Here is a 26,888-nt window from a genome sequence, read left to right on the forward strand (position 1 = left end):
GAGCTGCATGGCTACATCTGCGCCTCTCCGCTTGCAGGGAGAACAGCAAGTCCACTAACATCAGTCTTTACTGGACACATCGCAGCACAATGCAGCTGGTGGCTGAGAAGAGGAGCAGAGGCCAGAGCAAAGCCAAACTAACTTTAGGGTAAAGACATTACTCTAAGTCTTATTTTAGTGTTGCTGTCTTTTACTTGTTACTCCCTCACACATGCATGCATGACGTTCACATTTCTGTCTGACGGCCATTTCCTGCCCGCAAGCTCCACCAGTGTTTCTCAAAGTGGGGGGTGCAGAGGCATGACAGGGGGGGTGCGAGAGACCAGGAGGAAAAATGGTTATGACATTTTTTTTTTTTAATGTGTTTCATTCAAGCCCGGCTCTGTGTGTGTGTGGAACGAGCCATTTTGTGAGAGGAGAGAGAGAGAGAGAGAGAGAGAGAGAGAGAGAGAGAGAGAGAGAGAGAGAGAGAGAGAGAGAGAGAGAGAGAGAGAGAGAGAGAGAGAGAGAGGAGAGCGAGAGAGAGAGAGAGAGAACATCTTTGATAATGTCTTCTGGCCAATCAGAATCAAGATAACGGCGTGGTGTTGTTGCAGGAAGTCCTGACGGAGAATACTTTTGCTGTAGTACATCTCTATAGGCCTACATCGATACAACATTACGTGTTGATAGAAATCAGACCCCACGGTTTGATGATTGGTAGGTGTGTGGGCTGTCTTTCATTTTGACACACAGAACAATGGGGGCCCTTATCCACAATGTAAAGTAATTCACAGCCTCTTCCCTCTTCTCTCTGTGAGGAGCAGCAGGTTCAGCTTTCAGAACAAAGTAACACAAAACTAAAATGGCATTCATTTTTTTTTAAATATGTCGTGTATTAATAGATGTATTTATTTTTCTTCTCAAGAGAGTACCAGAATGTGTATTTTATGTTAGTATTTCAAAAAATCTCCTGGGGGAGAATCCCCCCAGACCCCGCTGCAGGGGTTGGGTTTTCAGCATGTCAACTCTTTCACTTGTGGAGAAATTGCAGGATTGACTCCAGGTCGCCCTTTTTATTTACTACAAGACAAATGTGCCTTTTTGTTTCATACAGTTCAATTTGGATTGAGACAGGGAAATAATCTAAACCTCACGCGTGGCGTTTCACTGTCAAGGGGAGCGTGTATGTAATTGCATTGCAAATACTGACTTGAGCCCCACCACTGTATGGGTTAGCCCTACCATAGATTACCCAACACAAATACTCTGGAGCCGCAACTGCCGACCCGTATTGCGCATGCGCAGATCTAAGATCCAGTAGAAATGATAAAAAAGTAAAAGTCTGCTGCTTATTGTTCTACTAGGCCAAAATAGAGTCAAAGACTATTTGAGAGTGATAGTGTGTTAATTAATATATTTGGAGTAAGTCTGTAGATGTGTGTGTGTGTGTGTGTGTGTTTCATGTATAGGCCTCTCACGATAATTAATTTTGTTGGATACATTTTCCCGGAAATTATTTTTGCGATAAACGATAATATTGTCGCCTCCGTTGTATGACCATTTTAGACCACTGACATAATGATAATATATAATATTAATTCAAGTACATCCTTTCAAACTGCTAGTCACATCCTCATGTAAATGGAAATTTATTGAGTTCATTTTTATTTATCGTACGATAAGTCAATTAATTGCTTATCGCGACAGGCACACAATAAAACAGTGGAAAAAAACATGTGTTTGACTTTCATTAGTGAATGAAACTGTGTGTCCTTTATAGTCTGTGTCCAATATTGTGTATTTGTATATTGTATATATCCTATATATATGCTAAGGTCCCGCTGCTGACACGATAGCAGTCATTTCGTGCGCATATGTGTAATTAAACCCATTACATCAAATCCAAAGTTGGCAACCCTGGTATATTTTCAAAAACATGAGGAAAAACGTGCTGCTTGAATGGTATTTATTAAGTATAATAATCTAAATATACTTAAAGTACCAAAAGTGAAAGTAGTCATTGTGCAAACATATAACATATAAACATGTGCCGACATAACTCTGTACTAACACAACACGAGGTAGGAACCAGGCTGAGGTATGAAATTAAGGTTACAGGCAAACGTTAGATTTTTTACGTCTGAGTCAGTACTGACTTTAACGTAAAACTCTTTTAAATGCTCATACGCCGACGCCGTAGAGTCTGACTCTGAGCGAGTGCTGCTGCAGCTGCTCTCGGCTTCGTCCATACTAATTCATTCATTCATTCAATGCTCGCCGGTTCAGCGGTTCCACATTGTTTGTTGTGAGGAATCTGATGAATTGGAAATGGGGGACCCTGATGTAAACAAGACGAAAGTCTTTCTCTGGTCTGCATCCCCTTAACAATTGTATGTTTTGAGCTGTACTGTACTGTACCCAATATACAAGCTGTTAATAAACTTTTCAATCAATCAATGACGTATATTTTAGTGCGACAGCCAGGGGTGACAGGCGCGTACGCGTCACAGGCAGCTTGCTGTTGCCAGATTGGGTGGTTTTCCGCATTATTTTGAAGCCTGTTTACGGTGTGTTTTAACTGGGTTTTCGGCTGAAAGGCATATGAAATCTGGCACACTTTTGAACGCCGTTATAATACAGTGCTGAGAATGAACGCACTTTTGAACGCCGTTATACAGCGCTGAGAATGAACGCGTTCTCAATTACGTTCATCTAGCGGAAATACAGTACGTTCAGTTCACGTTCGCCCAAAATATGAACGCGTTCATGAACGATCGTTCATTGAACGCGTTCAGGTACATCACTGCCCACAGCACACCTCAAATAAATCTCTGGCGCCGCCACTAAGCCTGCAACCCCGTTTTGAAGAAATGTGCAGTGCAAAACAGGCTCATTGTAGCCACCTGTGATAAGACACACCTTTTTGCCAAATATCATCATTTTCTTTCTTTTCATTTTTTAGCACAGATTGCAAAGTGGCAAAGTATTATAACTTATTGTTCTAGCAAAGGGATTGCACAATTGTATTATGTATTTAGTTTTGTGACCACACATTATGGAGCATTGTTTTCAGTGGCGGCTGGTCGAAAATATTTTTGGTGGGGCTGTTGATATAGTGAGTAAAACATTTTTTTTTTGGGAGAAATGACCCCTTAAATTAGGACTTCTATTGATGTAATGGCGCGTTTCCAGTGCAGCGCGGAGCTCGCTTTAATGCTAGGTTCAGACCGGACGCGATGCGAATATTCGCTTCGCTCTAAACGCTCCCATCGCATCGCTCTAGTCGCTCGAGTTTCACCGCGGCTGCCAGCTGTGTTTACTCGCATCATTCAAACAAGACGCGCTGGCTCGGGAGCTACAACTACAACAAAATGAACATATTTTACCGTGATTAAATTGTAATACACGTTTCTAAATGATGCCGAATTAACAACATACTGATACCGGTTAGTAAAAACTATGAATTAATGCTTTGACAAGTCTGCAGACAGACGGCAGAGAAACACCTTTTAGAATGCTTGTTTTCTGAATGGAGCTTGGCTAAGCTAACGTTATATATGCTCCGACCGTCCACACTCACAACAACGGCCTATACAGACATAAATAAACCAGCGACTGTATTCTCCATGACACAGACAGTCTGTGGTTTGTACTTGTTTAACTTTTGTCTAGCATGGGAAACAAAAGACAGCATTTACTTGTTTGGGTGCGGACCGAGGTCGGGCGACTCGACCTGCACACCATTCTCATCCAACTACTGCTGCGTCACCTTGGTCACTCACGTCACGAGTCTAAAAAGCAACTCACGTCAACGCACGTAAGCAACGTAGGCGCCAACGTGAGCGCCCTCGTGACCAAAATATTTGACGGCGCTGATTGGCTGAAATTATGTTTCGGCGGCACAGTTTACTATTGAGACTTTTGTAACGTGCTGGTTGCTGCTGTTTGGCTCGGGGGCTCCGCCCGGTAATGATAAACTAATGTCATGGGCAAGGCCAGGCAGGAAACATGTGACTTATCAGTAACTTTAGACATCGTAACACAATTTTAAACGAGATTTTATTGTAGATTATACATTTTACTGATACCAATTGTATGATATTTACCTTGTTCATTAAAAATAAAAATATAAAATATATATTTTTTTTAATTTAATATATTTTTTTATATATTTTTTTGTATGTGGGAAGAGGTGGGGCGGTGCCCCTAGAACCCCTATGGACTGGCCGCCACTGATTGTTTTATTATCACTGTTCTAGCAAAGTGATTTTAATTTTTTTTTTAAAGGAATGCTCACGTTCATATTGATGTATTTAAATAAATGTTAACTTGGCCCATTACGTGACTATTTGTTTTGGGGGGGCCCAACTTCTTTTTTTTCTCCAAAAAAACTGACAGAAAAAGTTTGAGAACCACTGACATAGTCTAACAAAATCAATGTCCGGCTCTGGTGACCACCAATGAAAAAAATCACGTTTTAACATAAAAATATTGAGCTCTAAGGCGCTGGCTCGTTGCCATCACTTCGGCTAACGCTGTTGCTGAAGATGATTGACAACCTGAGGCTCAATCTCCTCCGTCTTCAGAGCTGCAGGCCTAATTCTCTGAACATTGAGGCACTTTTACCAGCAATTTTTGGTTTGATCTGCAAGAATTACCAAGATTTTGACAGATATGCCTTCAATTTGTATTAATCAAACAAAATATATACCTTCAGTACACATTTTAATACTGCAAGAAGTTTTTTCTGGTTGAACTCAAAGTAAAACTTGAAGAAGTTGTCAAAAGTGACAGTAAGAATGTTCTACTGAGTGTTTCTAATCCCGAGGGAGTTAAGTAGGATGCACCTAAACCACTGCCTGGCGTGTAGTTGCAGAGATTTCACTAATATGTTGGGATTAGGGTGTAGACACGTTTACATAACTGTGTGTGTGTGTGTGTGTGTGTGTGTGTGTGTGTGTGTGTGTGTGTGTGTGTGTGTGTGTGTGTGTGTGTGTGTGTGTGTGTGTGTGTGTGTGTGTGTGTGTGTGTGGTGTGTGTGTGTGTGTGTGTGTGTGTGTGTGTGTGTGTGTGTGTGTGTGTGTGTGTGTTTGTTTGCAACAAACAGGAGTTTTGTTCTGGCTCCAGCAGGGGACTGCAGGCAGACGCCGGTACACACTAGGGAGAAATCATTTGATGGATTTCCAGCCCTCCCAGGAATCACAAAGCCTCTTTTCCTCTCCTCATTGCTGAGGCCATTTCGTTTTTATTTGGAGATGAAAATAAAGACACAGATGATTCATTTACTCACTATTTATCTGTCAGCCTTGTCCTTATATCATACAAAAAAAGGAGCATTTTTTAAGCAATTTTGTGCTGCACTGGCAGGAATACAAATACACTGAAAGGCTTTTATTTCAGTTATATTGGCCACTATCTGAACAACAAAGATAACACAAAGCATGTCAGTAGGGCGCAGTGATTCCTCTGTCTTAATAACAGAGCTCCATTAGGAACAACAATGATCTAAAAAAGAGAAACCCAAATTAATGTAGAGACTGAGGGAGAGGAAATGCTGTATTAAAGTGGAGAGGAATGCATTCTGAGATTATTGGAGCGTACACCTCCAGGACTCAAACTGTGTTTTTGAGAAAGACTCGCTGTGTAGCTCCATGTCCATGCATTCATTTCCAAAGCAATCTACAACACTGCACAGGAAGGGGGCAAGCTCTTACCATAGCCAAACATAGATGCTTCATGCTTCTGCATAATTCACTGTCGTGTGCATTAATCCACCAAGAAGCTGGAGGGGAACCATAGAGCTGTTAGTGGTGAGAGGGGCTGTAGCTGGAGGGTCATTGTGTCACTAATTACTGACGGGAAGAGAACCGACAAGGACCAGGAACAAACATTTGTCTCATGGGTGGAAGAAATGACATAATTTACAGTGCAAACTCAATGAATTCCTAATCAGAATAAATGAAATCCTGTGTGTGTGTGTGTGTGTGTGTGTGCGTGCGTGTGTGTGTGTGTGTGTGTGTGTGTGTGTGTGTGTGGTACAGTATATCCAGGAAGAGGGCAAGCCTTAACGCAAAAGCACTTATATTAGCTTTTCTCTTTTGAGATGCCAAGTAACAATTACACAAAGGTGCAGCTATATTTTTTTGAAGACTCCATATCCACCTTCAAACAGCATTATTAGTGAGTTGTGAGTATTCAGATATCACAAGTTGGAGGATTTAAATTGTAACACAAAAGCCTCGTTTTATATATTTGGGTTTTCTCAAAAGAAAGGAGAAATAGCTGCAGTTTCTCCAGCTGTCCGACATCTGACATGCTCTATTTCTCCGATGCGCATTGCCCAAAAACAATCTGCATGGATCCGGTTACAAAACAGGTCCTTTCCAAACACACCATTTAAAGTGTTAATCATTTAGGATATTCCAGAGTGCTATATTTGTCAATCAAATGGATCAAAACAAAAGAAAAGCCAATTGGAGGAGGACAGTTTGTCTGTTGGGACTGCCATGTTGTAATCATGGACTGACTACATGAAAGACACAGCTGTGAGGCCTACAATTAAAAAAAACATCACAATTTATGAAAATAATCACAGCGTAGGACAATGAGCCTTTACATAGTGGCTGCTCAATTCGATAATAGCAGTGCATTAACACATATGTAGACACAAGTTATCAAAATTACACACACGTTATCATATTGATGCTTGTAATGTCGTAATTAATTTCCTAGCATCTAACCGTTAACTTAAAGCAGCTCTGATCAGTTTTGTATTTTTATGCTGAAAATGCAAAGGATTTCAAAACCAAATGAATGTGATTTGTATCTGATATCCTAACTTCTTAATGCTTCTTCATTTTCTTTTGCGTTTTGATGTGATAAACTTGAAGAAACAACAAGTATTCAACGCAGAACTCTTATGCTATACGTACAACTAGGAATTCGGGAATGAGAACTCCTCACATTTTAAAACTAAAATGATTTCAGTTGTATATTTTCATCAGATAATTGTTAAACCGAACTACTGATGATGGATAACCTTCTGGCAAGTGAGTCAAGTCTCCTACTATACAGACCGCAGACCATTATTGTGAGCGCGCGCACGAACGCGCACACAGTTAAAGGAAGTAACTCCCCTATATGTGCAGGGATCATTACTTTCTTTTGGTTTGAACTCTGTGTAAACCCTGACTCACAATCCTTTACTTTCACTCCAATTGTTCCACCTCCTGTCTCTCACTTACACACACACACGCACACACACATACACACACACACACACACACACACACACACACACACACACACACACACACACACACACACACACACACACACACACGGACATCTCCCCACCATAAACACACACACAAGAACACACGCACACACACACACACACCACACACACACACACACACACACACACACACAGACACACACTCTCCCTAAGGCCTATCACATCTGTGCTCACGCCCCTATGTGTATGTACTCAGGAAGACAGTGTAGTCACCATGTGTTCACAGAGCGATACAAAAAGGAGATTCCTCGTGTCTGGTTGTGTGGGTGGCGAGAGTTCAGTGCAAGCCAACTCCTTCTTTCTTATAGTTCTCTCTTCTATGTGTTAGTCTGTCATTTCCTCTGCCTGGTTCCTGCAGGAGTCAGGCTGTCTGCTCCTTAAATAGGCTTGACCTCAGTGCAGACTCTGGGGCTGCTTCAGTCTTTAGCTCTGCACATGCTTCTCCGTTTGCATTAGTGTGTGGTTGTGTGGGGGTGGGTGATTTCGTACAGGCGCCCTGCTTGTAGCCACAACTGCGGGTTTTATCGATACTTAGGCCTCCTGAATGCTACATTTTTGGTTTCAAATAATTGTATATACGCTGTCATCCATTTGCTCTGAGTGCTCATGTAGCATTCAATCATGAGGTCAGAGACAATAGATACAAGCTCAACAACAAATCCACTTCATAACATAGCTCTCATACTCTGGGGGGATTAAATAATGCATAATTACATGAGAATAAAACACATATGAATAATAATACCAATTAGGGCTGTGCAATTAATCGTATTTTAATCGCGATTACGATTATGGTTTGCGACGATTAGGAAAACAGCATAATTGACAAAATACGATTATTTTTGCTGGGTGCGCTTTCGCCCCTCCCTAAAAGCCCACTCGGCCACGTGGGAGTGACATGTGTTGTGAGTGTTCAGCGCAAGCGAAGATGTCAGAACAAGAGCAGCAACTAGTTAAAAAGAAGGGTCGCGGGGAGATTCCCAGTCGATCGCGAGATGTGTCTAAAAATAGAACAACAATATTCTGTTTTATCGTTAATGTCCTGTAACATAATGTTCCCGTGCCAGAATAATGCACTTGAACGCATCAAAGCTTTGTGATTGGCCGGCCTCACCCCATGTGTCCGGGCGTGGCTGGTGAGCAGTGCACTAGTTCGCTGATGTTGTCCGTGTCAACAGCATGGATGGTCAACAGGAGTGACAGTCCGCACACACACAAGACCGCAATTATGGCAGAAGCAAAAAAGCCCAAAATATATAATTTTCACTCCAAGTGGGAGGATCATTATTTTTGTATCTATTCCAATTCAAAGTCCATCTGTCTCATCTGCAATGCGAGCGTGGCTTTATCGAAGAAGGGTAATTTAGGAGCGGCATTTCAAAACAGTGCACAAACGCTACGAGACGGAATTCCCTCCTAATTCTGCCCTACGCTCCAAAAGGGGAGGGGCCTGAAAGGACAACTAAATGCACAGCAGTCCATTTTCACCAGGCCCAACAACAAGAGCAAGGCTGCTACCAGAGCATCTTATCGTGTCAGTCACGTTCTTGCGAAACACATGAAGTCTTTCGAAGACGGCGAAGTTGTGAAAGAAGCTTTCCTGGAGGCTGCGACGCGCTTTTGGGGGACAGTAAAAATAACAGAAGCATTTCAACAGGTTTTTGATATAATAAAAACTCAATTTAGATACCGTTATTAATCTGCTGTAAGTTTTAGTTTGTTTGAATTTATTCATGATAATTATTGTACAAAATGGTATAAGAATGCAAACATTAAGATCTGTTCTGTTTAAATTGATTATAGTCTATCAGTTCAGAAACTAGTGTTGCTTGCATCCTATTTTAAAGGCATTTATTTTTATACTCTAATAAAATGCAACAAAAAATGGGTTTGATTCTATTAATGTTGTCTTTTTTATTGCACTGTTGCAGCAGATTACTGTGTAGCTTCAGATCTGAGTTGTCTTATTAGTAAGCCTAATTTATACTTTTGTAGCAACACTATTTTTATATAATGGCAAAGAAAGGGTTCTTCAGAGTCTTTTCTTTTTTTCCTGTGTCATATGTGGCAGCACTGCCACAAGTTCCTCTTCAGAGAGGGTCTTCAGTACAGGTGGCAATATCGTCACCTGCCTGCGCTCATCTCTGAAACCAGACCATGTCAACAGGCTGGTGTTTCTTGCAAAACATCTTTAAGAGATGACATGAGCAGCCCTACCAGCATTTGCCATGGTGGCCTAAACATTTTTATTTGGTCTTAAATTGTAGTTCAACATTTATTTCCTGTTACTTCTGGACCATGACGGTTGGCCAGCCTTCAACGTTTAACTGAGTGGAATATGTTGAATATGTTTTACCAAAAATGTTGGCTATATGTTAAGGAGTTTTCAGTAGGTTGTGACAGTGCACTGCAACATATTTGATTTCATTTATTTTGGTCTAATTTATTTTTATTTATCATATTAATATATGTTTAGTATGGTTTTGGAAGTGCGCTCCAACACATTTATTGATCTTGTTTATTGGTAAAATATTATTTGTTTTAAAGTTCAATAAATGGTCAATGAATAATCGTCAAAATAATCGTGATATCAATTATTGACCAAATAATCGTGATTATGATTTTTGCCATAATCGCACAGCCCTAATACCAATGCAAATAAACAAGCCAATGCTCAGTCAGGGTCTAGTCCTTGACTGCTAGTGTCGCCCAAAGGTATGTGGAGGACATACATCTATTAGAAAATGAAATGGCTTAGCTGTAAGGGGTATCAATGGTTTATACATGTACATGTTCTTGACATAACAATTCTTCTGCTTCCTCTGTTTTATGTCCTTTTTTATTCACACATTTTTTTAAAGAATAACAATCTTACGACTGTGCAGTGTAACAATGATCCATATCACTTTTAATCTGAATCCATTGCTGCTCAATTAACTGCATAGCACTTTTTAGTTTTGACCTCTAATCAAAAATAAGAGGTTGTAATTATATACAATAGTGTTTTGAAGCTTAATGCTAATGTCAGAAGGCTAATATACTCCAATGCCAATGTTAATATGCTGATCTTAAGCAGGTGTAATGTTTATCACATTCCCTATACCTTGAATTAACATTGGCTAATAAGCAGACAGATTAAACCTGATAGAAATGTGATTAAGTTTGCATGTATTTTGAAATGAAAAGAACAATTATACAAACTAAAAATGTTACCTGATCAACCCATTGTTATCCCTAAAGCCCAGAGTGCTCCTAGTGTGCCTACAAGTGTTGAGATAATGATTGATTCACCAAGGAATTCTGTTTCTACACATTCACTTTCTGACCCAGAAGGCAACATAGTTTCTGGTCCAGGTTCTATCTCACGCCTGGAGACTTCCAACTCACTCCTGGCTGGTCTATCTACGAGCAGCACCATACGACCGCTGCAGCTCATCCAAAATGCAGAAGCCCGACTGGATTTCAACCTCACAGTTTTTCCACATTACACCACTCCTCTGCTCCAAGAAATCTGCTTCAAGATACTGAAACTAGCCTTCCATGCTGTGAATGGATCAGGCCATTCCTGCTTCAACAACATGGTTACATTAGACACTCCAGCATGTGCACTACGCTCTGCATCGGCTAATCGGCTTACTACCTCCTTACTTCGAGGAAAAGGTTCTCTACAAAAGCACCCCTGTTTGCTATCTTGGCTTCAACATGGTCGTTTTGATGGCAAAAAAATAAATAAAAAAAAATAAAACACTGTTAATAACAGTAGGAATATGGCTAATTGTAAGCCATATCAGTTGCACTTATGGTTCGGCATAATGACAGCTTATGTACCTGCAGGATTTTTGCTTTCAAACTCACACTGTTGCGGTCATCAACAGGCAGACAGAGTGACAGAGAAAAATAAAACACATTGAAAAAATGTTTGACCTTTATCCAACTTAATAATAAAGTATTTGTCCATCGTTGTGTTTTAAGAAGGACACTTCAGTAGTGAAATCAAAACAGCAAGCTAAAAACACATTAAAGGAGAATAAATGCCACTAGTAAACTTCTTGCACACAACAAGAAGAATAAATGAATATTTAAAAATACGGAGGATATAAAGGCATACACTGCAATAAGACATTTATCCAAACTGACAATGCGCTGCCCCCTGCCACTTCTGTTACTCAACATTATAGCTATTCATCATTTATCTTGCCTGTATCATGAATTTGGAGCGAAAATAATTATGTTTACACCGAACATCCTGCTGCTATTGCCGGGACTCTGAAACTCGTGTTAATCGTAGATCCTGCTTCTGCTTAAATTAACTCTAGTCATACTCAACATTGCATGAATAGGCAAAAGTAAAGCAACTGCAGGCAATGTTCCAGCTTCTCATTAGTGATGTTGTCTATTTTTGAAAGGTTAAAACATGGGCACAACAGACGTTAACTAACTCATAATACACATGTACGTGATAGGATGTGAAAAGGTCAAACTCGCTTATTTTTGGGATCACGTTTGTGGCAATGCTGTTTTATTTTGCCTTGGATTTGTTTTCTGTCCTTTGTTTTCTGATTATTATTATTATTTAGTGCTGTGATTGTAATGTCTACACCTACACAAGAAATCCAATAAACAGAATTGTTTTATTGTCAGCTGAACTGCTGCAGCACATCTTAACATGATAAGATGGGACTGCAGAGGAAATGGACACCAAATGGTATCTTTTCTGAGTAATGAATAAACGAAAATAGGCTTCTAATGCTCAATTCAATATATCAATGTGGTGCAAATGTTTCTCAAATGCGATTATTGTTTTTTTCCCCCGACATGAGTGCTTTCTAACTGCCTGTTGTCTCCACTGTGCATTGAGTGAAGCAGAGCTCATACTATAGATTATTTTCTGGTTTCATTTATCAATTTAACTCAAACAAAGCCGGGAAAAAGCAAGCATCTAAAAGTCACATTATCCCTTCACACCTTCGGGAATGTTTATTTTTCCAGAATAGAGTCATTAAGTCGTAATGAAAATATTTGATTTAGCTTCCCTCTCAGCCTGCTGTAGAGTTCATGGTACATTAGTGTAGCATGCAATATGAAGCTCTTTAGGCTCCACCTGTTCAGAAATGTGTCAGTGCCACGGTTAAACTCTGTTTTGCGATTTGCAATGCAAACTGGGTAGTTTGGCTTCCCATGGATTGTAAGTAGGTGTAAAAAATGCGTTTACTTCATGAATTATAAATGTTGTAGAACTGACTGGACATAAGCTTTGCTAAGACATATCCTGTTAGGCATCCTCCAGTGAAGTGAATCAAAAAGTTAGCTCATGAGCTACATCTGCTCCCTAAGCTTATCACTGCTGGTGGGGATTGCCATAGAATTATATGCAAGACGCAATGTTTACTTCAGCTGCGTCCCATTGATAAGGCAGAGGGTGGAAGCAGTGGAGAGAAAACTAAAACCTTAGGAGAGAGAAATAGTTTGTGGAGCAACAGAGAAAAAGGACTGCAGTCCTGGACCACCATTAAAAATGATGTAGAGGAAAGCTCTCAACCGAAACCCAGAGGCCAAGGAGGTGCTGAATGATCACACTGTATACTAATGAGTCATAATGAAATATGTATGTGTCAAAAAAAGAGGCCATAACAGAAAGTTAACACAAGTTTCTGGAGATAATTGTGGTATTCAAGACACAGCATGTCTTGAATACTGGCTTTTGGGAGTAACAGAATACATGAAAGGCATTACTGTGGTTGGGAGGGTTCATTTTAAGTCTATTTAAATTGGTCGCTAATAATCTGTTAAAAAATGTAGTCAGTAACCTAATCAAACTTCCTCAAAGTGTCTTTAAAAACGGATGTTTATATGTTTTAAGGGTTGTTTTATGAAGCAGTAATGATGGATGTGAAAGCACTGCTCAGTATTCCCCAGCAGTGCCTGTGATTAAGTGGCAAGATAACAACTTAAAGTTGGAGAAGAAGAACTATTCCTCCTCGATTGTTGTTGTTGTTGTTGTTACCTGCAGTAGCAAGAAGATTAAGTTTTACTGGCAGCACGGAGAACATGTAGGCAGACTTTAGAGTGGGAGTGCTGGCTTGTTTGGTTCAGTAGAGAAATTCACTCACATATGTATACATGTAAATTGAGATACTCAGTGTTATATGTTAATGTCAGGTTTAGGATGGTTACTTAAAAAAAATATGTCTCTTACATTTACTAGTGACCTGCAAAAAAAGGCAATTTTTAACCTAATCTGTATAACATTTTTATAGGTGCCTTTCAATGAGCATATTCAGGCTGTTGCCCATACATCAACAATTGAAGTGCATCAAATAAACAACATCTGATTCAACATAAAACACACACTTCACATATATGTTCACCTCATATACTGAGAGATAATGGTTTATAGTTTAAACTCTGGATCAAGAGTCAATCAAAGGTAGACAAGACATGATCATTTAACCAAGTCCCTGGTTTTCCCTAACCTTAACTAAACTGTTTGAGTATCTTAATCATAAACCCACACACAGGTTGCAGGCAGAAGGATGCTGGTTGCAGGATTGGTCTCCGGTGCACCATGGACACCCATCTTCCACCTCAACAGCAACACTACAAGATCTATGAGCTACAAGAACATTAAACTCCCTTGGCTTGCCAATGTGTGCATCGTGCAACAATGCCAAGCTTGCCTACAAAATATGTTGGGCAAATGTAGCAGTCTATTATCTCAATCGTTACCAGAGTTGGATAAGAGGTCATCTCAATCACAATTCCTACCTTTAGATTTTTCAATGCCTAATACTGTAGTGGGAAATTAATTACACATTCAGGATTGGGTTATGAAATAGAGCCGACAGCCCTCACAAACAGTTTCACGTTGAGTTGTGATGGTTAATTACCTTCCCAGGTGTCGCTTACCACCTGGGGAGATGTTTGTTCAGCGTAACCTGGATGAGGTGACTTTGCCCCCCCCGCGAGCCGACAGCGCTCTGATATGGAACATGGATCCTGAAAGGTGGGATTAGCGACCCGCTGAAATTAAATGGTGTCAGCCTTTGTCTTACCACATGAGTGAATTTAATATGTGTGATCCCCATGTCCTCAAACCAGTGGAGCAATCAAAGGCACTGCTGATGAAGCTCAAGGGCGTCCAAGAGGGCTTTTTATAAACGGTGAGGGTTATAAAGAGGATGCAAAATATAATTTTTTCATCTGAATAAACAACAGACTTGCAGGTTCAAATGAGTAGTTCATGCATATGAGAATAAATTACATGAACTGAAACTGAAATAACAAGGAAAGTTGTGAAATGTGCCCATTATCATAATAATTGTGTTACTTTGCAATGTTCCAAAAAGTCCTACAAACATGTTTTTTGTTAATCATTTATGGCTGGAAAAAGCTGAAATCTGTACATAACAAAACAATAGCTGGCTCATGTTTGTACAATGCTGTATGTACATAAGTGTGCATGTGCATTTACATGCATTTTAGTATGACAACATTCTCATTTACTTTTTGGTTACAAACCATCATATTTTATTCGTGAAATTAGCAGATTTATGATTGAATTTCTTGAGAACTATTTCTCAATTCAAGATCAACTTGAGTCTGGAATGCTGCCCAGAAAGATCTTTGAATAACCCTTTTTTCCAACAAGTCCTCCAACTCATACGACCAAATGGGTCGATTGTTTAAGCCCTTATTACGACCAAATATGTCGTTTGTTCAAGCGCTTAATACGACCTATAATTACGTTTTAAAGTTGTCGGCCTCTAGTGCTCCCGTTGAATGCAAACGTTACAGATGGTCGTTTATTCACAAATAACCCTCTCTGTAAAATCCTAAATTGTAGGATAGTTTGGCCATTAAAACGCTTTATGATTAGATTTCTAGCGAGAAGTATATATTGTACTTTTAGAATCCACGTCCAGTCGTTATGTAGTAGTATAGTTTGATAGATATTACGAAGATGATTTGAGGTTTCGTCAGGAGAACGTGTATATGCGGCAAGCTTCCATGTAAAGTTACGGGTTGAAAACAGTATTTCCGGTCTCGACGTTTTCATAATAAAACCAATGATCAAATGATTTAACAGTGATATCTGCAGTACTCATCCACTAAAAAACATCAGTTGATCCTAGTTAATTATACGACATTAATTGGTTTAAATTGTGTACAATGCTTTTGTGTTTTCCCCATAGGGTTTTCTCTTTCGATTCTGAGAGACACATTTCTTTTTTCAGAGGTTTTGATAGGCTAAAATCACGCCGCAATGCACGTCGGGATATGGTGTTTATGTGATATGAAATCGGAAAACATTAAAAAAAAAAAAAATAATACTTTATTCCGAGTGTTCTTGCTTTTCTCTTTGAAAGTCATCACATAACGGCATTGTAATACACGGTTCGGCTGCATTAAATATTACATATCTGCCGTAGATATGTATTTATAGAGCCCTGATCAGAAGACCTTTTGACAAACTGGAAGAGATGCCGCCAAAACTGAATACGTGACGTGGACCATAACATATCAACAATTAAACAACATCTTCCATTTCTTTTCACACAAAAGCACTCCTTGCAGTATCAACACTAATTCGGCTGACTTTTATATTTGATCCAATAAGTAGATAGTCTGTATTTACACCATAACGGTGCACAGCTGATAGAAAGGGATTTTTTTGTAGTTTTTAAAGATATTACTGATTTTCTGAACTACCTTTCCAACTCCTCATGCAGTTGACTGTTACAGGTCTATACAAGTTTATGGTACAATGCATAAGCTTCACATTGAGAGACTGAAACTGTATTTTCCTTTACCGTTCTGTTTTAATTTCACAATAAAGTGAATAGTCATATTATGTTTGATATTATTATGTTTTATTAACTAGACCACTGGTCTAAACCGTACCTCCTAGTGGTTAAAGCACGTTATTGAATTTAGTTGTTGAATAAGTTTAATTTTTATGAAAACATTTAAATATTAAGAGTAGCCTACATACAAAATAGGGGTCAATGATAGAAATATAGAATAGAAAATATCAAGAAGATACTGTGATCTCTACAATAAAACAGTTTAGTGCAGGACGTCCAAATATATTAACAGGAGGATGTGCAAAACAGACAAACTGATAAGGCTGAATTTTACTCAGGTGTAACGAAAGTCTGATTTAAGGGTTGTTTATATTTCACATCATTAATCAGAATCTGCAAAGTAACAAAAATAAATGTAGTAGAGTAAAAACACCAGGTTGACCTCTGAATTGTAGTGGAGTAGAACAAAGTAGTACATGCTGCTGCTGCTGCTGTAACAAAAACATTTCCCAACTTGGGATCAATAAAGTATCTTATCTTAAGATGATCGATGGCTACTGCCATATTTGCTAAATGTGCATCTGAACCTTGACAAGTGCATGTTTCAGGCTTATCAATTAACAACAGGAGGGGTCACAGACATAAGACCAGCTGTTAAATAAAGCTCTTCTGACCTTAGCTGTCATGTGGGTATATTAATGCTGCCCATTATGGGCACAAGCAATTTTCACCCATTTATTAATGATATGTTTTAAATTTGATAACACCAATGTGTTTCGTATCCCCTAAACCTCCAGGAATGTATACAGTTTAATACTGGCAACTTCTAATTGTGGGAAATACGAAAACGTCTTATAAAACTACAATTCCCAGTAGAGACGTGCCATAGAACATATTGCGAAACACACAATAGCCAGCATGTGTAATTCTGGGGGGGAGGGCTGGGCTGGACCCGTCCAAGTCCAGTTTTGGATAGTCTGGCGTGGTTCCATTCCATTTCAAAGAGCTGTTTGACATTCGGCGTAACCTTGTCGCACTGCCACTCCAACATCCAATCACAGAGCTTGAGGGCTAATCACGGGGTTTGTAAAGCAAGGCGGATGTTGTAGTCCCAAACGATAGCTGGGGATTCTGGGTAGTGTAGTGTCTTCGGAAACTCTGTAGTGTCTAAACTCCGAAAAAATTATTTGTTTTTTCCGAATCGAAGGTTAAAAACACAAAAGCATTGTACACAATTTAAACCAATCAATATTGTGTAATTAACAAGGATAAACTGATGTTTTTTAGTGGATGAGTAATGGAGATATCACTGTGTAATCATTTGACAGTGTGGGGAATACTTCCGGTTTTATTATGAAAACTTCGAGACCGGAAATACTGTTTTCACCCATGCTAACTTTACATGGAAGCTGCCCCATATACAGTACACGTTCTCCTGGCGAGACCTCAAATTATCTTCGTATATCTATCAAACTGTAGATCCTACACATCCACTGGACGTAGATTATAAAAGTACAATATACACTTCTCGCTAGAAATCTAATAAAAAAGCATTTTAATGGCCAAACTATTCCACAATTTAGGATTTTCCAGAGGGTAATTTGTGAATAAACGACCCTCCGGAGCATTTGCAATCGACAGGAGCATGTTGTTTCTTACACGACCACTAGAGGTGCTACACTTTAAAACGTGACTCTGGGTCGTATTTAGCTGCTGAACAATCGACCTATATGCTCGTTTTTTGTAGGAAGAGAGGCTGCTTTTTTCACATTTCAATTATTGGATTCTTAGAGCCTCATCTTGCGACGTACTTGGAAAACTAGAGGGACACATACAGTCAGTGCTTGAATTGGAATGAAAAAGGTGCCAGTACTCTAAAATCAGCAACTTTTTCAAGTCAATTTTATATATACAGCCCACAAACAAGAATTTGGCTACTATAATGCTGGTGGGTTTGTCTCTTTACTACTGTATATTTTAGAAAGGTTCACTGTACTTAACATTTTTTATGATAGGCAGCGGATATGGCTAAAGCTCAGTAAGGTCAATATTAACTGAAAATATAGCAATCAAAGTCTAGATCTTCTGCTGAAGACACATGAAGCAGAGACCTTTCAGGTGAGAGCCCCTCTGGTGGTGTTCAACATTAATGACAAGGAAACAAAGCTCTGGTCAGAAGCATTTTTTATAAAAAGCTTTAACAAAATTAAGTATTTCTGTACATTTTGAATGCAATCTAACTTTCCAACTCAGAAAACGAAAAACGAAAAAGTGCCAAAAGTCTTCTCACATGGCTGAGCTGCTTTGCAATATACTTCACCACTGAAGAATACAAATATGTATAAAGTAAACTATGATGCAATCTAACTTTCCAACTCAGAAAAATTATAAAGAGCATGAACAAAGAACATGTAAAAACAAATGCAAAATTTGCACAATCTAAAATGAGAAACTGTAACTGCAAGTAACAAAGTCTGAGCCATGGTAAAGAGTTACATTGAACACCAAGCTGATCAGATAACTCCCTGGTTGGTCTGAAGTCCTTCTATCTCCAGGATCTGTACAAATCGGCACATTATGCCAAAAGTCTTCTCACTGGGTGAGCTGCTTTGCAATATACTTCACATTGTTAGAAAAGGCTCCAGAAGGCCTTGGGGACATCAGTATCAGGGGCTGGAGCTGGACAGGCTCTTTTATCAGCACTTCTCCTTCCCTTTGCCAGCCAGGACCTCACATACTGTTCCGGATTGAACTGTCCTAGTGATGGTCCATTACATTTAATGAAAACCAGGCTGGACAGTCGGCTGACAGAGAGAGCATTCCTTTTTGCAGTAAGGATATCGTTCATGCAGCTGAATGCCCGCTCACACTCACTAGTGGAGACAGCGATGGTTCGGACTGCTTTCAGTAGAGGCTCCATGGCAGCAGGTGTACGGGATGCCCTGGTTTCCTTGTATTCGCGAAAGCCCTGAACAGTCTCTCTTCTGTCCACTTTCAGCACTTCGCACAAACGTAGCACCTCTACGTCCCCATACTGTACGTCTAACTCCTCTTCAGGCCAACTTCCAGGATGGATAACTTTCATGTCCTGGATTAGCTGATTGTCCCGGGCCTCCCGGCCATGTAATGGGATTTCTCTTGTGCTGACATGAGAGGAGGGTTGTGGAAGTCATTCTGTGTCTCAGATTCTCTACCATACTGCGGAAAAACTGACCTGCATGAATCTGTACAAGCCTGCCATTCTCACGCAGGGCAACACCCTTGAAGGACTTCTCAGCTAGAGCTGTATGAACTGTAGTCATGTGTGGGCCAGGCATGGTGACCATGGATTCAAAAACTCGTATTTTCTCGAGTTAAGAGCCTATCTGCTGTAGGCAGTGTCATCTCTCTTTTTTGGAGTTGCCGAGAGAGGTCGCTGAGCTTTGTGAGCGCATCGTACATCAGTCCCAGATTGCTGAGAAACGTTGCAGATGTGAGCACATCATCCAGGCCCTTGTACTTTGCTCTGTCTCTGGAATCCCTGCTCGTGTCGTTTGCAGCATTTGTGAAGTGATCATGAAGCACTCGGTAGTTTTCCCAGACTGCTCTGACGCTCCTTTCACTTGAAGCCACCCAGCGGATGGACAAAACACGCCCTATCACCAGGAGACGCTGTCCGACTGCTTGCGCACACTGCGCTAACTGCCTCTGATTTTTGGGGGAGGCATGGAACAAGGAATAGAGTTTGTCAAAAAAGATCTGGAAATGATTGAGCCCTGAGACCTCCTTGACCACATCCCCAACTGCCAGCTCTAGACGATGATTGGAGCAGTGCCACACAAACAGGCTTGGGAATTTACTACACAACTGGGTAGCAACGCCTGTTCTCTTCCCTAGCATGACTGAAGCCCCATCACATGCAAAAGAAACGAAACACTGACCTAAAAAGTCCTCGTTAAAATCTCTTCCAAGACACTCCATTAACGCCTTTGTGATGTCATCAGCCGTTGTTACATCCAACTCGATCAGCTCCCCAAAAAACGTTTCGGGCTCAGCATCAGCTAATGCTGAGCGTAGACACACAACAAGCACCGTTTTACCACTAATAGTGGTAGATTCATCGACCAAAACACAGAGGTTTCTTTGGTTTTTCTGTAATGTCTTTTGCCATTTTTTTCTTCACCTCATGAGCTATGTGGTTGATGATTTCGCCACAGGTTTTATTGGAGTGCAAAACCCTGCCCACGTTCAGCCCATTCAGTTTCTGTACATTCAAATCAATTGGCATGTCTGTGAATGGCCGACTATGTTTGCCAATTTTATATGCCGTTCGAAAAACTCTGATAGTGGTGTCTAATTCAGATTTATGCATAGACTGCACTTGATGTTGAATAGTTTCACGTGAAGCAGATGTAAGGATGTCAGCAGCTTTTACATGGGCTTGTGATTCTTTATGTTCTTTGATTTTTTTTTTCTCAGGCTAGCTTGTTGTTTGCCCTTGTCAACACCGAAATGAGACACTGCACACTCACCCCATTCAGTTGACAGTTTCAGTCCTTGTCCAGTGTGTATTCCCAAAGATTTGACATCTCTGCATATCCGACATCCTAGCTTCTTATCTTTAAGAAGGAGCCATGCATTGGTCTTGCAAAAATATTGCACCTGGTCCGTTGTCCAGCAGTCAGGTGCATCGCTTTGCCCGGTGTTGGTGGTGGCAGTTGCGCCAGCAGCAGCTAACGTTAGAGGCTCTGGAGGAGGCGGCGGAGCTAGTGCTAATGCTAATGCACTAGAACTTGGAGCAGGAGGATCAACCAAAGAAAGCTCCCCATCAGACACCATTTCCAACACAGGCACAGCATTCTCTGTATTTGAAGTTTCTTCCGGCGACAACCGCTGTCTTTTTGCACTTTTATTAATCCACGCTAACATTTTAGAAATGCTAATTTGTGACGTGACTTGCTTTCCTTCTCTCGGGGGCGTGCCTGCTCTGTTTTATCACTCTACATAGCCACCCACTGGGTGGGAGTTGCACTGCATAAACACAACACACGTGCATCTAGGTATGTAAATTGTAAAGCATTAAAACATGGTTTTACTAACAGTTTTCAGTATGTTGTTACTTCGGCATTATTATTATTATTATTATTTTGAAACGTGTATTACTATTAAATCACGGTCAAATAGGTTAATTTTGACATAGTCGTTTCCACCACAGTATTTACATGGAGAAGATAAGCCCCGCCCCCTCTCCAGCACGTTCTGTTTGAATGACAGGAGTAAACAGCTGACAGCCGCTGTGAAACTCCAGCGGTTAGAGCGATGAGAATGTCCGTTCGGCACCTCATGACGCATCTACTGAGTACCGGGCGGCTGTATATATATATATGGATGTATAATAAGAACGGCGGGAGAGTGTTGAGTACTGGCACGGTGCATGAGTACCGGAGTACCGCCAGCATGCCGGTACTGAGCAAGAAGTGCCGGTACTCCATGGGTCAGAACCAGAAGTGCCGGTACTGCGTACCGGTGAGTACCGGCCCAATTCCAGCACTGCATACAGTACCTGCTTTCATTTGAAGAAACCTGGCTCAGGAAAAAGACTAAGCATCCGCTCACTGTCACCAGGAAGACCCAACAACATTTGCTGCTCTCTGTTATTTAGATAGTTTAACTGATAAAATGAGTGATGTCATTAATAGCTTTAAATACTCTTGAAACAACTATTGAAGTCGCAACACTTAATTGGACAATTGTCGAAACAAGATAGAAAGAAAATAACAAGGTGATGTATATATATTTTTGCTTCAATGAATTGCTTACTGTCTCGACTCCACAAAAGCCTCCTTGGGTTCATATCATAAAACATGCATAATCACAAAATTATTATTATTATTACATTGCATTTAGCTGACGCTTTTATCCAAAGCGACTTACAATAAGTACATTCGACCAGGAAGACACAACCTTGAAGAAAACAGAATCATATAAGTACATCAGGTTTCATAGAGCCAAACATTTCAAGTGCTACTCAACTGGCTTTAGGTAAGCCAGTCCTTTATTAGTACATGCTTTTGCCATTTTTCAATGGTATTGATGAAAATATATGACATTTTAAGGTTTTAATACAAAAAGGTTAGTGTCTTCAATTTTTTCATTATATTTGTTTACATTATATGCATTACATCATTTACCCCTTTCAATGTTCATTTCATTTTTTCTGTTGGTTAGGCACTGTAAAGTCTGTTTTAATATGAGCAGCTTATTTATAATGTATTATTGAGATATCACCACAGATGATGGTTTACAAACACATGACATGAGTTTATGGTGATGCTATGCATAGCTGTGAGTGATGGCAGTGAGTAATGAGTAAGGCATTGTTGGAGAAACACACAGATGTGTCTTATAGGTGAAATTGCAGTTGTTATTTTCAGCTCTAATGAGTATTGAAGTGTGTGAAACTGGGATTCAAAATAAGGCTAGTGCATGTGTGCCCAGCTCCACAATGATTGACATTTAGTAAACACAACATACACACATATTTGTATAAAGTCAACCAGAGACAAGTAGGTTAATTTCTGTCTTTTTTCGTATTTTTAGTTTTCATACATCTAGCCCCTGGAGCACAGAAGCAGAATACAAATCACATCAAACCCGTTGAAAACTATAATTGTAAAGATGCCTCCATCATCCCATGTGACTACAACTTGTCAGTCTGTGAGAAAAGGTAAGGTTGAGGCTTTTAAAGAAAAAATAGCATGGGCTTCCTTTTGTATTTATTGTATTGATTTTATTTTCTCTTCCTCCTACCTCCCCCATTTTAAACAAATGAGAGTCGCTGCTGAAGGCTGAATCTTCATCAGTTTGATTAGAATTTGTTAAAGCGTAAACAGGAATATTCATTTAAGGTATTACTGTCCACTCTCTGAAGAACCAGCACCTTACCGTGGTAGAGAGGTTTGTGTGCCCTGATGAACCTGGGGGCTGTGTTGTCTGGAACCTTGTGTTCCTGGTAGGGTTTCCCATGGCAAATTGGTCTCAGGCAAGGGGCCAGACTAAGATTGGTTCAAAAGACCTCATGAAAGACGACACAAGAAGTGAGGATACCCGGCCCGGAGGAAGCCCGGGGTCCCCTTCTGGAGCCAGGCCCAGAAGGAGGACTCGTCGGCGAGCGTCTGGTGGCCGGGCTTGCCACGGAGCCCGGCCGGGCCCAGCCCGAAAAGGCAACGTGGGCAACACCTCCGCTTCTCCGTCCCGCGGGCCCACCACCTACGGGAAACATCGATGGGGTCGGGTGCGCTGCCAGAAGGGTGGCAGTGAAAGCGGAGGGTCTCGACGGACCAGACCCGGGCGACAGAAGCTGGCTTTGGGGACGTGGAACGTCACCTCTCTGGGGGGGAAGGAGCCGGAGCTTGTGCGGGAGGTGGAGCGTTACCAGTTGGATCTGGTTGGGCTCACCTCTACGCACAGCGTCGGCTCTGGAACCTTACTTCTGGATAGGGGTTGGACTCTATTCTTCTCCGGAGTTGCTCAAGGTGTGAGGCGCCGGGCGGGTGTGGGGATACTCACAAGTCCCCGGTTAGGTGCTTCGTTGTTGGAGTTTACCCCAGTGGACGAGAGGGTCGCCTCCCTACGCCTGCGGGTTATGGGGGGGAAAACTCTGACTGTTGTGTGTGCTTATGCACCCAACAGCAGTTCAGAGTATACGGCCTTCTTGGAGACCCTGGAAAGAGTCCTGTATGGGGCTCCTGAAGGGGACTCTTTAATCTTGCTGGGAGACTTCAACGCACATGTGGGCAATGATGGAGACACTTGGAGGGGCGTGATTGGGAGGAACGGCCCCCCTGATCTGAACCGGAGTGGTGGTTTGTTACTGGACTTCTGTGCTAGTCATGGATTGGCCATAACAAACACCATGTTCGAACATAAGGATGCTCATAAGTGTACTTGGTACCAGAGCACCCTAGGCAGAAGGTCCATGATCGATTTCGTTATCGTATCATCGGACCTGAGGCCGTATGTTTTGGACACTCGGGTAAAGAGAGGGGCGGAGTTGTCAACTGATCACCATCTGGTGGTGAGTTGGGTCGAGTGGCGGGGGAAGCCTCTGGATAGACCTGGTAAGCCCAAACGTGTAGTTCGGGTGAACTGGGAACGTCTGGAGGAGGCCCAAGTTCAGGAGGCCTTCAACTCACACCTCCGGCGGAGCTTTTCGGGCATTCCTGTGGAGGTTGGGGACATTGAACCAGAGTGGTCGGTGTTCAAAGCCTCCATTGCCGAAGCCGCGGCGGGGAGCTGTGGTCTCAAGGTCCTAGGTGCCTCAAGGGGCGGTAACCCTCGAACCTCCTGGTGGACACCGGTGGTCAGGGAAGCCGTCCGACTGAAGAAGGAGGCCTTCAGGGATTTGTTATCCCGGGGGACTCCCGAGGCAGTTGCAAGGTACCGACAGGCCCGAAGGGCAGCAGCCTTATCCGTGGCCGAGGCAAAGCAGCGGGTGTGGGAGAAGTTCGGAGAAGACATGGAGAAGGACTTTCGGGCGGCACCAAAGTTGTTCTGGAAAACTGTCCGACACCTCAGGAGGGGGAAGCAGGGAACCATCCAAGCTGTGTACAGTAAGGATGGGACGTTGTTGACCTCAACTGATGGAGTGTTAGGGCGTTGGAAGGAACACTTTGAGGAACTCCTGAACCCGACAACTCCGCCCTCTATGTTAGAGGCAGAGCTGGAGTATGACGGGGGATCAACACCAATCTCCCGGGGGGAGGTCACTGAGGTCGTCAAACAACTCCACAGTGGCAAAGCCCCGGGGGTGGATGAGATCCGCCCGGAAATGCTGAAGGCTCTGGGTGTTGAGGGACTGTCATGGTTGACACGTCTCATCAACGTTGCGTGGAAGTCGGAAACAGTACCGAAGGAGTGGCAGACCGGGGTGGTGGTTCCCCTTTTTAAAAAGGGGGATCAGAGGGTGTGTGCCAATTACAGAGGCATCACACTACTCAGCCTCCCCGGGAAAGTTTACTCTAAGGTACTCGAAAGGAGGGTCAGGCCGATTGTCGAACCTCAGATTGAGGAGGAACAATGCGGATTCCGTCCTGGTCGTGGAACGACGGATCAGCTTTTTACTCTCGCAAGGATCCTGGAGGGGGCCTGGGAGTACGCTTATCCGGTCTACATGTGTTTTGTAGACTTGGAGAAGGCATATGACCGAGTTCCCAGGGAGTTACTGTGGGAGGTGCTGCGGGAGTATGGGGTGAGGGGGTCTCTACTCAGGGCCATCCAATCTCTGTACTCCCAAAGCGAGAGCTGTGTCCGGGTCCTCGGCAGTAAGTCGGACCCATTTCCGGTGAGGGTTGGCCTCCGCCAGGGCTGCGCTTTGTCACCAATCCTGTTTGTAATATACATGGATCGGATTTCGAGGCGTAGTCATGGGGGAGGGGGTCTGCAGTTCGGTGTAGTGCTGTAGCGACGCGTCGACGCGTCGACTTCAAAATATCGTCGAGGACATATTTCCGCGTATGACGCCACACACACGTCGGTCACCCAAAGCAACAAGCAGTTCGCAATCGCACTTCTAACACAATGGAGACTGAAACGGCTACCAACTCCTCCTCACAGGATTGCGCACGACGCCCTCAAACGAAAACATCTCGCCCCAGGTCTTCAAAAGCATGGGAATATTTTAAAGTTAGTCCAAAACGCAAAGATATTTATATATTTATATCTCACTGAGACTGCTGCTTGACCGGAAGCAGCAGCTAGCTGTGGTGGCAACCATTAGCAGCTAGCATTTGCTCTCCGATTTAAAATGGAATTATGGATTATAAATTCAATAATTTTTTTATACATAGACGTTAAAAACCTATGGATTAACCGATTCAGCCGCGTTTTTTCTCATTTGAATGCCATTGAACACGTATTTTGATCAGATTGACAGCTACGGCGGTGAGACGATCTCCCTAGAAGCTCTGTGAAGGTACGTGTTGTGATGACTGTATTTGCTTCCCCTGTCGCGAGTCCGGATCACTCAGTAATGATACTATGTACCTACATAATCTGTGGAGTCTCAGCTTTAATCGGATATATTGTATGTGCAGCTACGATAAGTAATAAGGGTACTTTTATCTTGAGATCTGTGCCAATGTCCGTTAGCATTTTTCGCTCAGGGGTCATTTAGATGCTTCTTATGAGACTTGTGTTTTGTTTTGGTAAACATGGTTTGTATCGTCAGTTAGCTGAGATTATTTCCGTTAATCTGGTATAACACATTAATAGGTTCTTAAATATTAAGATCCCCTGAGACCAGTGCTTGAATTGGAATGAAAAAGGTGCCAGTACTCTAAAATCAGCAACTTTTTCAAGTCAATTTTATATATACAGCCCACAAACAAGAATTTGGCTACTATAATGCTGGTGGGTTTGTCTCTTTACTACTGTATATTTTAGAAAGGTTCACTGTACTTAACATTTTTTATGATAGGCAGCGGATATGGCTAAAGCTCAGTAAGGTCAATATTAACTGAAAATATAGCAATCAAAGTCTAGATCTTCTGCTGAAGACACATGAAGCAGAGACCTTTCAGGTGAGAGCCCCTCTGGTGGTGTTCAACATTAATGACAAGGAAACAAAGCTCTGGTCAGAAGCATTTTTTATAAAAAGCTTTAACAAAATTAAGTATTTCTGTACATTTTGAATGCAATCTAACTTTCCAACTCAGAAAACGAAAAACAAAAAAGTGCCAAAAGTCTTCTCACATGGCTGAGCTGCTTTGCAATATACTTCACCACTGAAGAATACAAATATGTATAAAGTAAACTATGATGCAATC

The sequence above is a fragment of the Gymnodraco acuticeps genome, unplaced genomic scaffold, assembly GCF_902827175.1.
Source record: "Gymnodraco acuticeps unplaced genomic scaffold, fGymAcu1.1, whole genome shotgun sequence".
Lineage (NCBI taxonomy): Eukaryota > Metazoa > Chordata > Actinopteri > Perciformes > Bathydraconidae > Gymnodraco > Gymnodraco acuticeps.